We start from the raw sequence: 11900 nt of genomic DNA on the forward strand, positions 1-11900 counted from the left end.
TGAAACTACACCATATTAAAAGTTTATTAATCTCACTCAAATCCTCAACAGGGTACCAAAATGAAATATGAGTGAATAACTGTTTCTTTCCTCAAGTAAGAATACTTCAACTTATTAAAAATAAAAACATAATGCAATCAACATATTTAGTCATATTTTTCAAGCCTGCCTCTGCCTCTTCCTCTGACTAATAGAAGCAGAAATCATAGTCTTAGCAGTTCCTAGAGGGCATGCCTGAAAATGAGGCCAAAATGAAATAATTACAATGTGGCTCATTAGCCAGTAACACCACCAATAATCCCATTTGCCTCAAAAGCCTAGTGTGTGTCAACTGTGTGTTTCTAGACAAGCTTATTTTGATAAGCTGTAAGAGACCCTTACTCTGTAACCCATCCAGGCCTGGACTAACGTGAAGACCAGGCTAACTGTACGCTTGAGGGAATCCCCCTGCATCAGCTTCCCCAGTGCTTGAGATTACAGATGTGAGGCACCATGCCCAGTCAAACTGGCTGGATGTGTAGGTACTTGCCTCTAATTCCAGCATTAGGGAGGTAGAGGAAGAAGGACCAATAGTTCAAGGCTACCCTGGCAATACAGCAAACTGGAGACCAGCCTGGGCTACAGGAGACCCTTTCTCCAAAAAAAAAAAAAAAAAAAAAAAAAAAAAATATAAAAATTATAAAAAAAAAAAAAAAAAAAAAAAAAAAAAAAATCAGGTAAAAAAAGTGAATTTAGACTTTAGCAGTAACACCAGAATGACTGAACTGTCAATAAAAAGGTGGTGTTTAGCAAGGAGTTGTGGCCCATGCCTTTAACCCTAACACTTGGGGAACTTCTTCTAAAGCAAGAAGACTGGCTTCATGTTGGAGGTGAGCCTGAACTACACACTAAGACCTTGTCTCCTAAAAGAAAACAAAAACAAAAAATAAACTGCTCAGCAAATCTCAATTCTCCTCTCATCTTAGCCAATACACCTGTTGTTTCTAATTATACGGAAAGCTGCAAATGAGTCCCGGCTCCTTGTGTCATGGTGTATAAGGAGCTAATACATGTGTCTGGCCTGAGTCTTGCTTGTATGGCTAAACAGGCCTGGTATTGACGGTTGTTGTGGCTTACTGTTTTCTTTCCTTCTTTCCTTCTTTTTTTTTCCCCATTCCAAATCTTTCCTCAATGACTTCAGTAGAATTCAGAGATTGAGAAAACAGAATCATGTTTTTCATACCTTTCCAGTCTTAGGTTCAGTCAGCCCCAGGAGAGGGTGAGGACGCTTCCCAGCTGCTGTACAGCTCAGTGAGCTGTCATACCATGTATGACCACTACCCAGATGATCTCACCCAACTAGAAACAGTTTTCTCACTACCACACCACATATATTCATGTGTTCTTTAATGTCTTTGGAACTAGATCTATGTATGTGTGGGGTTTTTAGCTTTGTTTTGTTGGCTTGTTTGTGTGTTTTTTTTTTTTTTGCGGAAGATATTTCTTATGATAAATCTATAAGACAGTGCATATTGAATCATTATTTTATATATAACTGTTTCCCTAGATTTAAGGTTACTTATAAATAAATATACACACATATAGAATAGAACATGCTATAAATACACTTAAACATTAAATATCCTTTTTCACTACTTAAAGGAAGCACCTTCATGTTATTCATGTTTGTCCTTCCTGGGGATAATTCCGCACCACTGACCATGAAAAGTAGCAAGTACTGTTAGATAAAGAGAATGGAACTGGGGTGGTGTTAAAGTGTGAGGGAAGACGATTTACCACAGAAAGAGACCCACTGAATGGACAGCAAGGGCTAAAGGAGGGCATGGAGGAGAGAGGTGAGTACCACATCGTGATGATGTGTATAGAGGAAAAGATCATGATAATATCCATCATGATATCTGCTAACTTGAAATTTTAACTTCCAAAATCATACTAAAAGAGAACCCCATAGTATTATAACTATAAATATAGATGATGTTGAAAGACCCACAACGTGAGGACTCCCCCACGTTCTGACTCAGGAGAGGCAACACCCAAAATCACACAAGAAATGGTCTTGCTGCAACTGCAAGAGGATTTTTATTCAAGAGCGCTCTCGGGCCCACGGTCATACACCACGCCAAAACATGCCATTTCAAACCAGGCATGGTGGCACAAGCTTGTGGCTAGGGTCGCAGACAATTAAGCTGAAGTGTCACTTGAGTCAGTAAAACAGGAGACTGAGTACGAATGGACGGAGGGGAAGGGAGGATGAGGGGGGCAAGAGAGACAAATCTAACTATGAGAGGGAAACTTCAGCTTTCACAACAACTTGGCTTGGTTATTCATGTACCTCGCAGGGTCCCTGACAGACAAAGCTCGAAAATGTAGATTTAGGGGCTGGAGAGGTGGCTCAGCGGTTAAGGGCATGGATTGCTCTTCCAGAGGTCCTGAGTTCAATCCTCAGCAGCCACATGGTGGCTCACAGCCATCTGTAATGGGATCCAATGCCTTCTTCTGCTGTATCTGAAGACAGCTACAGTGTACTCACATACATGAAATAAGTAGAAAAAAATAAAGAAAGAAAGAAAATGTAGATTTCATGTGAAATCCTATGGCGAGACCAAAACAATTATAAGATTCTATACACCTCCAAGTAAATATTTCTAACAACTACCGAGGAAATGATTGCAAAGCAATCGTGCCAGAAAACTGTGACCAAAAGCAGATCATGTGATAGGGTTGGTGGCTAAAAGCCTGCCTTTCAAGGCCCATGGCAGCCTGGGTGGGGCAACCCAATAGGCAGCTTGAAGAACCATCAGAAGGGAGGAGGGAGCAGTTCAGGCTTGCAGCTACCTAACAGGTCAGTCTGCCTCCCTGCCTTCTCACAATACATACCGCCAATCAAAGTTTAAACAGGAAGCAACATGTTCTTGGATTGGAGGGAGAAACCCACTGATAAGAGCATGTGTTGTCTATGGCCTCTGCAGCAGCAGGTCCCAGGAGGGCATGGAAACATTTCACTCTCCTCCAGCCTGTATCTCATGCAAGGGAACCCACGAAGTCACCATCCTCCTAGTGGTTTTCAACCCCCACGCTCTCTCTAGCTTCTTTAATATGCACAGCCAGAGAAGAATATGGTAGGTACACTGAATACTGTGCTACTACGCCAGCAGTAGGGACCTGAAGGGACAGAGAGGATGACAGACAAGCTTTCAAAAGAGTGAGTGGCACAGCCTCGTCACCATCTTCCTCAAACCCTGAATTAGAAAGCTGTAACTGGAACAAAAACACCACCCAGGTTACAGGCACCGAGGAAGTAACTGGGAAACCTTGCTGGGATACAGAAGATATGTACCCTTCCTCCATAACTGCAGTTGTACCCATTCACCTGTTCCCCAATGAAATACTGAGAGGAAGAACCCTAGACATCAACTTGTAGGGAGGGAGATAAGGGACACGTGCTTACTGAGTCTGCAATACCAAGTCACACAAGGCCCTCCTCTGTCTCACTAACATCAGTGTCAACTCAGGGCCAAGAAGAAGCTGTTGAACAAGGAAAGAGACGCTGAATTGGGGTTTTACTGCTGTGAACTGGGCAACTCTTATCCAGGGCAACATTTAATTGGGGCTGGCTTACAGGTTCAGAGGTTCAGACCGTTATCAACAAGACAGGAGCATGGCAGCATCCAGGCAGGCATGGAACAGGAGGAGCTGTGCATTCTACACCTTGATCTAAAAGCCATTGGGAGCAGACTGTCCTCAGGCAGCCAGGAGGAGGGTCTCAAAGCCACCCCCACATGGATACACTTCCTAGACAAGGCCATACCTCTTCCAACAAGGCCACACCTCCTAATAGCGCCACTCCCTGAGCCAAACCATCACACACACTTCCCTAAAGGTGAGGAGATGCACATGTGTAATTCCAGCACTTTAGAAACTGAGATCTGCAGACTGCTAGCTGCAGGCCCTCAAAAGTTTCTCAGCAAGACCCTGTCTTTATAAATAAATAACAAAATAACTGATTAATTAATTAAATTATAAGGTTGAAGAGGGAAAGCCTTTTTCTATAATAGCTAAAAAAACCTGAAACCTAACAAAATAAATAAACAAACAAACAAACTACTCTTCATTATTAATTTTAAAAGACAACAAATCATCTAAAAGCAAAATGTGAAGAGAAAACAGCTAAAATTAGAAAGTAGATGGGACCCAGTTATAGCAGAAAATACCTACAATCCTCTGACAAGGGGAAGCTGAAGGAGGAGGAAAAGAGGCAGATAAGGGCTAGCCTGGGCTACAGAACAAGTACCAGGCCAGCCTATGTCATAAGACCATTCTGAGAATCAGAAAAGAAAAGAGAGGGTGGTAAGGAAGGGAATTCAAATATAAAAAACCAGAAACTTCATTCTTCTTTTTGCAAACCCTGCCCAGACATTAAGCAGCCCTATTTCCACAAACATTTTGTTTATTTTTGCAGCATGTATCCTAAAAATACTAATTTTGTGGGTCCTCATGGGGAAAAAAATAAAAACCAAAATTAACCTAAGACTCCAAAACAGAAAGTTTTTAAAACATGAATTTAATTCTTCAAGAGCCAGGCGGTGGTGGCACACGCCTTTAATCCCAGCACTTGGGAGGCAGATGCAGGCAGGTTTCTGAGTTTTAGGCCATCCTGGGTTCCAGGACAGCCAGGGCTACGCAGAGAAACCCTGTCTCGAAAAATCAAAAAGAAAAAAAAAAATTCTTCAAGAACTAAAATCTGAAATTTGAACATGACCCACCAGGTGGAAACAAAGTCATTCCAAAAAGCAGGCAGAGCGCTTACAAAGACAGTATAAAAAGTACAAGGTACGTACAAATACATACATACATACATACATACATACATACATATAAACATGCATGCATGCATACATGCATATGCAAATGGGAGCAAGGGAAAGAGTATAGATTAAGCAGAACCTACTGGCTCATGTTTAGGGACTGCTGTGTAAGGTAAATGAAATAAGCAGAATCATACTGAGTCATCAAAAAGGACGGTCATAGTCTGCTATTGTCATTTACTGCTAAAGGACAAGGCCTAACAAAGCATTCTACAGTGTAGAACTCTCTGTAACATTACCAATAAAGGAGCTGAAGAGGCAGCTCAGCAGTTAATAGTACTTGCTGCTCTTGCAGAGGACCAGAGATCAGGTCCCCATGTTCACATAGGTCAGCTCACAAGTCTAACTACAGCCTCAGGGAACCCCACCCTATTCTAACCTCCATGGGCACACATTCACACATGGCAGCAACTCACAAAAACACACGTATACACAAAATATATATTTTCTTAAATGTAATACTAATAGAGAGCTGGGGGTGTATCCAGGAATAAAAGGGCCTGTGGTCAATTCCTATAACCCACCCACCCCCAAAACACACACATACACAAACATAGCAGTAATAGAAGCTGGAAGATATGGCAAAACTGACCTGAGTCGGGAGAGTGAAGAATTAAGGACTAACCTCAGCTAAAAAGTGAGTACCAGTTCTACCCAAACAGTGTGCTACATGACACTGTCTCAAAATCACCACCACCACCACCATCATCATCATTATCATGCAGTAGAGCCTCCTATATATAGTGTTAGTCAGTTACAGGTCAACAAGATGAGGAGAATGACAGCGTCTGGGTTCTCTCTGACACCTATGGCCATAACCAGCCATAACCGGCCCTCCATGCACTCCATGCTCATGTCTAAGTGCTAAAAGATAAATCATGGTACACTGATCCTTTCAGAGGCCGAGTAGCTACGTGATTCAAGAATTGGGCAGTTCCAGAATGCAAGCAGTCCGGGGCTCTACCATAGAGGAACAAGGCAAAGGCTTGTCCAGACAGGAACACAAAACAAGGTAAGGAGCTATCTGAAAACTTTAAGGGAAGCAACAGCCTTATTTGGACGATTCCAGTGGAAACTCGTTAGCTACAGGTCGGCTGCTAGTGAGAGCTTAAGTTTTATTTTCCTTGAACTTGACAGTTTTCACTGAGCTGAGTTTTTGTTTGCTGATGTGAGAGCTCACAGTAATGACCTCTCAGGCAACAATTCCCAATTATTTTTATAACAGTAAGCTGTGTTTGTGCAGAGTATGTGGTATGTTTCCATCTTTCCTTTGACCATCATGAAGCTCAGAACTCCATCTGTGACTGCCTCGGTGACTGTATGGAAGTAGAAAAAAGTTCTGGTGGAGGAGTCTGGGGAGCACGTTCAGAAATGGCACCTCACAAGGGGAAGGAAAGGAAGGAAGAACAGGTCATCAGCCTGGGACCTCAGGTGGCTGAAGGAGGGAATGTATTTGTTGCCTGCCACATCTTTGCATCCTTCAGTGACACCCTGGACCATGTTACAGATCTTTCTGGCAAGGAAACCATCTTCGGAGTAACTGGCAGAATGAAGGTGATGGCTGACCGAGATGAGTCCTATCCGTATGTAGCCATGTTGGCTTCCCAGGATGTGGCCCAGAGGTGCAAGGAGTTGGGCATCACTGTCCTGCACATCAAACTCCGGGCCACAGGAGGAAACAGAACCAAGACCCCTGGACCAGTCAGCCCTCAGAGCTCTTGCTTTCTCTGGGATGAAGACTGCGTGGATTGAGGATATCACCCCCATCCCCTTTGACAGCACTCGAAGGAAGGGGGAGGGGGGCCGTCATGGTCGCCGTCTGTGAAAAAGACTTCTCAAACTATTTTCTATTAATAGACTGCTTTGTGTAAGCTTTAAAAAAAAAAGTAGAAAAAAAAATGTGCAGCTCCATACTGGATGTATTTCTGTGTCACTCGTCCTAATATCTTTTTACTCAAGCTTCATATCTTCATGACCAGGATTTATCTTTGTTTTTATATCATTTATAGGTTATAAGTCAGCTCAAATACTTTTGGGACAGACAGGACATGAATTTAAAATTATAAGCAACACAGATAAAATGGCTAATATAAAAGAAACCTGATAACAAGATAGGAAGAAAAAATAGTGAGCCCTCAATATCATCCTGAGAGATTTGAGACTTTTAAAAGAAAAGTTATAAATAAGAATAAATCATGGCTTTGCTTTCCACAGTGGGTAATCAACTTTATATGAAGACTTCCAAGCTGAAAGAACACAAATAAAATACAATAAAATCAATGATAAACTATACAATCACTGTTTGAAGAATTAATATGGGTTATTGATGTAATACTTAAAAATAGCATTACTTAGCCTTTCCTATGTAACAAAACCATGGTAACTAAAATCCACATAGATCCTTTTGAGTGTTACTATAATTTTCTCTATAGATGAGAAAGCCGAGATACAGGAAAAGCAGCTTGCTATGGCAGTTAAAGGCAGTAACAGCCAAGAACAGCCAAGGCCCACAGCCTATGCTCTGGAGGAAGTCGGATTCCAACTAGCCCAGGAACTATGAATGAAAAGAGCTTTGTAGCACTGAAAAAGATGTAGACAGAGCAATCACGAACCTGGAAATAGGTTGAAACGACTCAGAGTGGATTGAGGACTACAATAAACTCTGGGGAACAGGAAGTAAGCAGGTTACAAGGAGCCTTCACACTCGAGAGAGTCCACTTAAAACAGTAAGCAGTAGCAGACCACGGTGGGTTCCAGAGCACCAAGAGGCAGATGAAAGCTCTTCTTGGAAAGATAGTGCTCGGTAATATGAAGTAACCCTAACTTCAAGGACAAGCTTGAAGTAGCCACTCCCCCTTGGCTACTACAGACCAGTGAGTATTTGATGTACCCAGTGTAGTAGAAGGTCAAGAAGAGCACAATATTCTCTTATCCTACCTTCCAATTGTTTTTATAGCCTGCTGTCAAAGTACTATCACCAGGTACTCTCTATAGTGCTTTCTTTTGAATGTTGATTATACTTGTGATTCAAACATAACCTCTGAGGTCCAAAGCACATCTTGAGGCCTCAAGATAATATTTAAATCAGCCTCACTCTGAAACTATCTACTTATGTAAGCTTTACTGTTTTTCCTAGAGGGATGCTTATGTTTCTAAGAAATCTATTGAACGTTAAAAAGTGCTATCAAGATATAATTTGTTCCGGGCATGGGAGTAGATGTCTATGCTCTAGAGGCTGAGGCAACATGATGGTGAGTTCTAGACTACACTGGACTCAGTAAGACCCCGTCTAAAATATGAAACTGTGGGGGTAGTGTGGTAAGGTTGGCAGCATGGTTGCCTAGCCTGCACAAAGGCCTGAGTTCAATTCCCAGCATCACATAAACTGGGCATTGTGTTTAATACACACAGAACTTGGGAGGTGGAGCCAGGATCAGCTTAAGGTCAGCCCTAGCTTTCCAGGGAGCTCGAGGCTAGCCTAATCTAGAATATCTAGACAGGGAAAGATAGGATTTTAAAAGCATTGTCTTAGATATCCCCACTTTGTATAGTAAGATCTACACCCTAATCTTGAAATATTCCACATTCAAATGAATCTAGCTTAGAATTATTTATTCTAGTTTCTTCCATTAAAATATAAATAACAACTTTCTGTTTGTTTTTGCTCATTGAGACAGGATCTATCCATGCATAGTGCAGGCTAGCCTCAAAATGGAGGTAGCTCTGCCTCTAGCTATGCCAGGCTGGGGTGTGTATAGCCCATTGCCCCCACACTTGGGTGACAGGGATAGGCCATCAAGCTCAGGCATGACATCTTTAAAACTGCTCTGTGAGACTTTTAACTCCTTTGTTGCTCTTAATTTTTTTTTTCATTCTAAGTCATTTTCATGACTAAGAATTTTAGTTCTAAGTTTTTCATTCTGTGTCATTTTCTCCTGTCAATATCTGACACTTTGAAAGCAGCGAGGAGCAATGGTACCTGGAATCCTAAAATAGACTTGAGTCCTGCACAGGGTCTGGGTTCTCCAACCCTAACCATCATAAATGTTCGCTTTCATCACCACAGTGGGGGCCACTGTCACATTATAATGACCCAAAGAACTATATGGAAAAGAACTATTGCACTTAGAAAGAGCAAGCCAATTGTCAAAGAACACTTAAAACATGAACACAAGCACTGGAGGGAAGCTGATGGCTCCTGTAACCTGTGATAGGGTCTGTAAACTCAGCTTCTCTGAGGAGAGGCTGAGGCAAGAGGCTCAAGGTAGGTAAAACAGGCATGAGAGTGTCCACTAGGAATCCCAGCCCTTGTGTGACAAAGGCAGGGTTGTCTAGAGTTCCAGGCCAGCGTGGGCTACATAGTACAAATCTCTCTCAAAAACAAACCCAAGACTGTTCTGGTTGTTTTGGTTTGGTTTTTTTCCTTACAGTTGGAAACAATTTACATCTTGCCGAAAACATGTTACTGCAGAGAATGGGGCTCCATTTTGATTCTGAAAGACTGTGACCACCCTGGGCTTTACTACCAAGATTTTCAAAATTATCACTACAGATGCAAGTATGGCTTCTATAAATCAGTTAACTAGTCCTTTATCTCCGCCCCCCTCCTTCCGGGTTTTATAGATTATGGGGGGAGGGGTTGTGTTGGCTGCAAATCTGAAAGCCTGCCAGTCACTTAACTTCCTTTGTTTCAAGGTCACGTGAGCACATTCCTAGCACAAGGTGGAAAGGTCGCCCGGGCGGCCCGCGCCCACCTCCCAGGCCTTTTGTTACGGGCTGGCCAGTCCTCCACCCTTCTCAGGTCCCAGGAGGCGGGCGAGGGCTGCAGGCAGCGGCGGAGGTACCGCCGTGGTTAGGTCGCCGAGGTTAGGTGTACTCACCCCGCTCGCTCGCCCTGACCTGGAGCCGGCGGCGCGCACGGGGCGGGGTGGGACGGGGCGGGGCCAGGGCGGCAGGAGCGACAGGGGCGACAGGGCAGAGGAGGAGCTCCGCCCGCGCTGCGGTGAGCATGCGCAGTGGGGCTGCACGGTGACGTCCGGGCGAGACCTTCCTGCAACCCGGGCGCCAGCAACCTTCACTTTCCCCGAGCCTAACCCTCGTGGTGCTCTAGGCCAGGCAGGGGCAACCCCGAGCCAGGGTATCTGCACTCCCTTCCCCATACGCAGTCATACTAGACGCCTGGCTATAAACAGGGGACTCGTGACAAGTAGAGTGCGAGCCAGGATGCGGGCCGCGAGCATCCCCAAGAGCCTAGAAAGCAGTGCCAGCTAAACGAGGTGGTCACTGTCGCCCATTTAAGGCTGGGGCGAGAAGTTAGGAATTCCAGTGCTAGTAACTATCATTTGCAGCACAAAAATCAGAAAATACCAATCAGTAAAATAAAACCAAGAGGCAATGGTAGGGCCAAGGAAAATACCAGAAGATGTAGGAGTCTTAGGGGTCATGGGGATCAATAGGATATCTCAGGAAAAGCACGGCTGGTCCATTAAACAGTACAGTATTTCTTAGAAAAGAAACAGGCAAAATGAAACTGCTGTCTTCAAATGTGAAAAGGGAAATTTTGGTCTTGTGCAAGTAGTGTAAGATTACCATGTTAAGTAGCTAATAAATTCCTGGGACTCTAGGTAATAGTTTTGCAATTTCCTGTAAGTCCATATTGTTTCGAAATAAAAACAGTGTGTATATGTGTGTGTGTACTGAGTTTGTTTTATAAATGGACAGAACATAGATCTGTGGTGACCACTGGCAAAACATGGGGAAGGGGCTAACTTTAAAAGGGGCTTAGAATTTAGAAGGATGTTAGTTTCTGATTGTAGGTTTTATTGATGATTAAACCACTATTTTGTTTGTCAAAACAAAAAAAGCTACATTTTGCCACACACAAAATAGTTTTAAAACAGTTTTGTAAAAATGAACTTTAACTAACTTTTTTGAGCAACTATTTTTTTCTTTTTTTTTTTTCAATAGTCTGCAAAAATCCACATTTTAATTGCTTCATAATATTCCATCAAGCACATGTGCCAGGTTAATTATATTTTAGTGCTCTGTACTTGAAAGTAATTTGACATCTTAAAAAATGTATAGTATTTTTTTATTACGTATTTTCCTCAATTACATTTCCAATGCTATCCCAAAAGTTCCCCATACCCTCCCTCCCACTCCCCTACCCACCCATTCCCACTTTTTGGCCCTGGCGTTCCCCTGTACTGGGGTATATAAAGTTTGCATGTCCAATGGGCCTCTCTTTCCAGTGATGGCCGACTAGGCCATCTTTTGATACATATGCAGCTAGAGTCAAGAGCTCCGGGGTACTGGTTAGTTCATAATGTTGTTGCACCTACAGGGTTGCAGATCTCTTTAGCTCCTTGGATACTTTCTCTAGTTGAGCAACTATTAATGAATTGGTAGCACCTAATTTAATTTATTTTTTAATTAGAAGGAATCTGTAGCCCAGGCTAGCCTGGAACTGTAAATTCTTCTACATCTGCCTCTAAGTGTTAGGATTAAAGCTTGGAACATCTGAATCTGCTTCTATTTGACATGTTAGTTTGTTTGTTTTGAAGTATAAGGAGTTATTTGTAGGGTATTTATGGTAACTCATGCTTATAACCGCAGCACCCAGTGAAGTAATAGGTGGTGGTGGCAAGAGGAATTCAAGGCCAATCTGGGCTATAGAGGAAATTCTAGAGCAGCCAAGTCTGCTTTATTATTTTCTAAAAATAAAGTAAAAGTTACCAAAAAACCTGCCCATGTACAAATAAGAATCATTGATTTACCATACTATTGTACTCAAAATTTTAGAATACGTACCACAAATTATATCACATTAGCTTAAGCCTGGCATTCTATACCAGAGCCAGTTTCAAATGACATGATTCACCTATGGTAGACAGAAAAATAGGATGTAAGTCAGGTCACCTCAATGCATTTCCCTATACCACGATTCTAGTCGGTGTTAGCACACAGCGTGGTAAACTTTCTGGGAGCATGGTTTCTTAATCATAGCATCCCTAGATTCATATAAGACGCCAAATG

The 11900-nt window shown here is 42.6% G+C and overlaps 1 protein-coding gene and 1 pseudogene across 1 annotated transcript in view; one reads left to right on the forward strand and one right to left on the reverse strand.

Moving 5' to 3' along the window:
* Positions 1–9822, reverse strand: part of Atg10 (autophagy related 10) — a 285450-nt gene extending 275628 nt beyond the window's left edge. Inside the window, exon 1 of the mRNA XM_021180551.2 lies at positions 9746–9822. The gene's annotated coding sequence lies outside the window, so the exon portion shown is untranslated. The remainder of the gene's footprint in view (positions 1–9745) is intronic.
* LOC110308167 lies at positions 6233–6691 on the forward strand (annotated as a pseudogene).
* Positions 9823–11900: the final 2078 nt, after the last annotated feature.

The sequence above is a fragment of the Mus caroli genome, chromosome 13 (genome assembly GCF_900094665.2).
Source record: "Mus caroli chromosome 13, CAROLI_EIJ_v1.1, whole genome shotgun sequence".
NCBI lineage: Eukaryota > Metazoa > Chordata > Mammalia > Rodentia > Muridae > Mus > Mus caroli.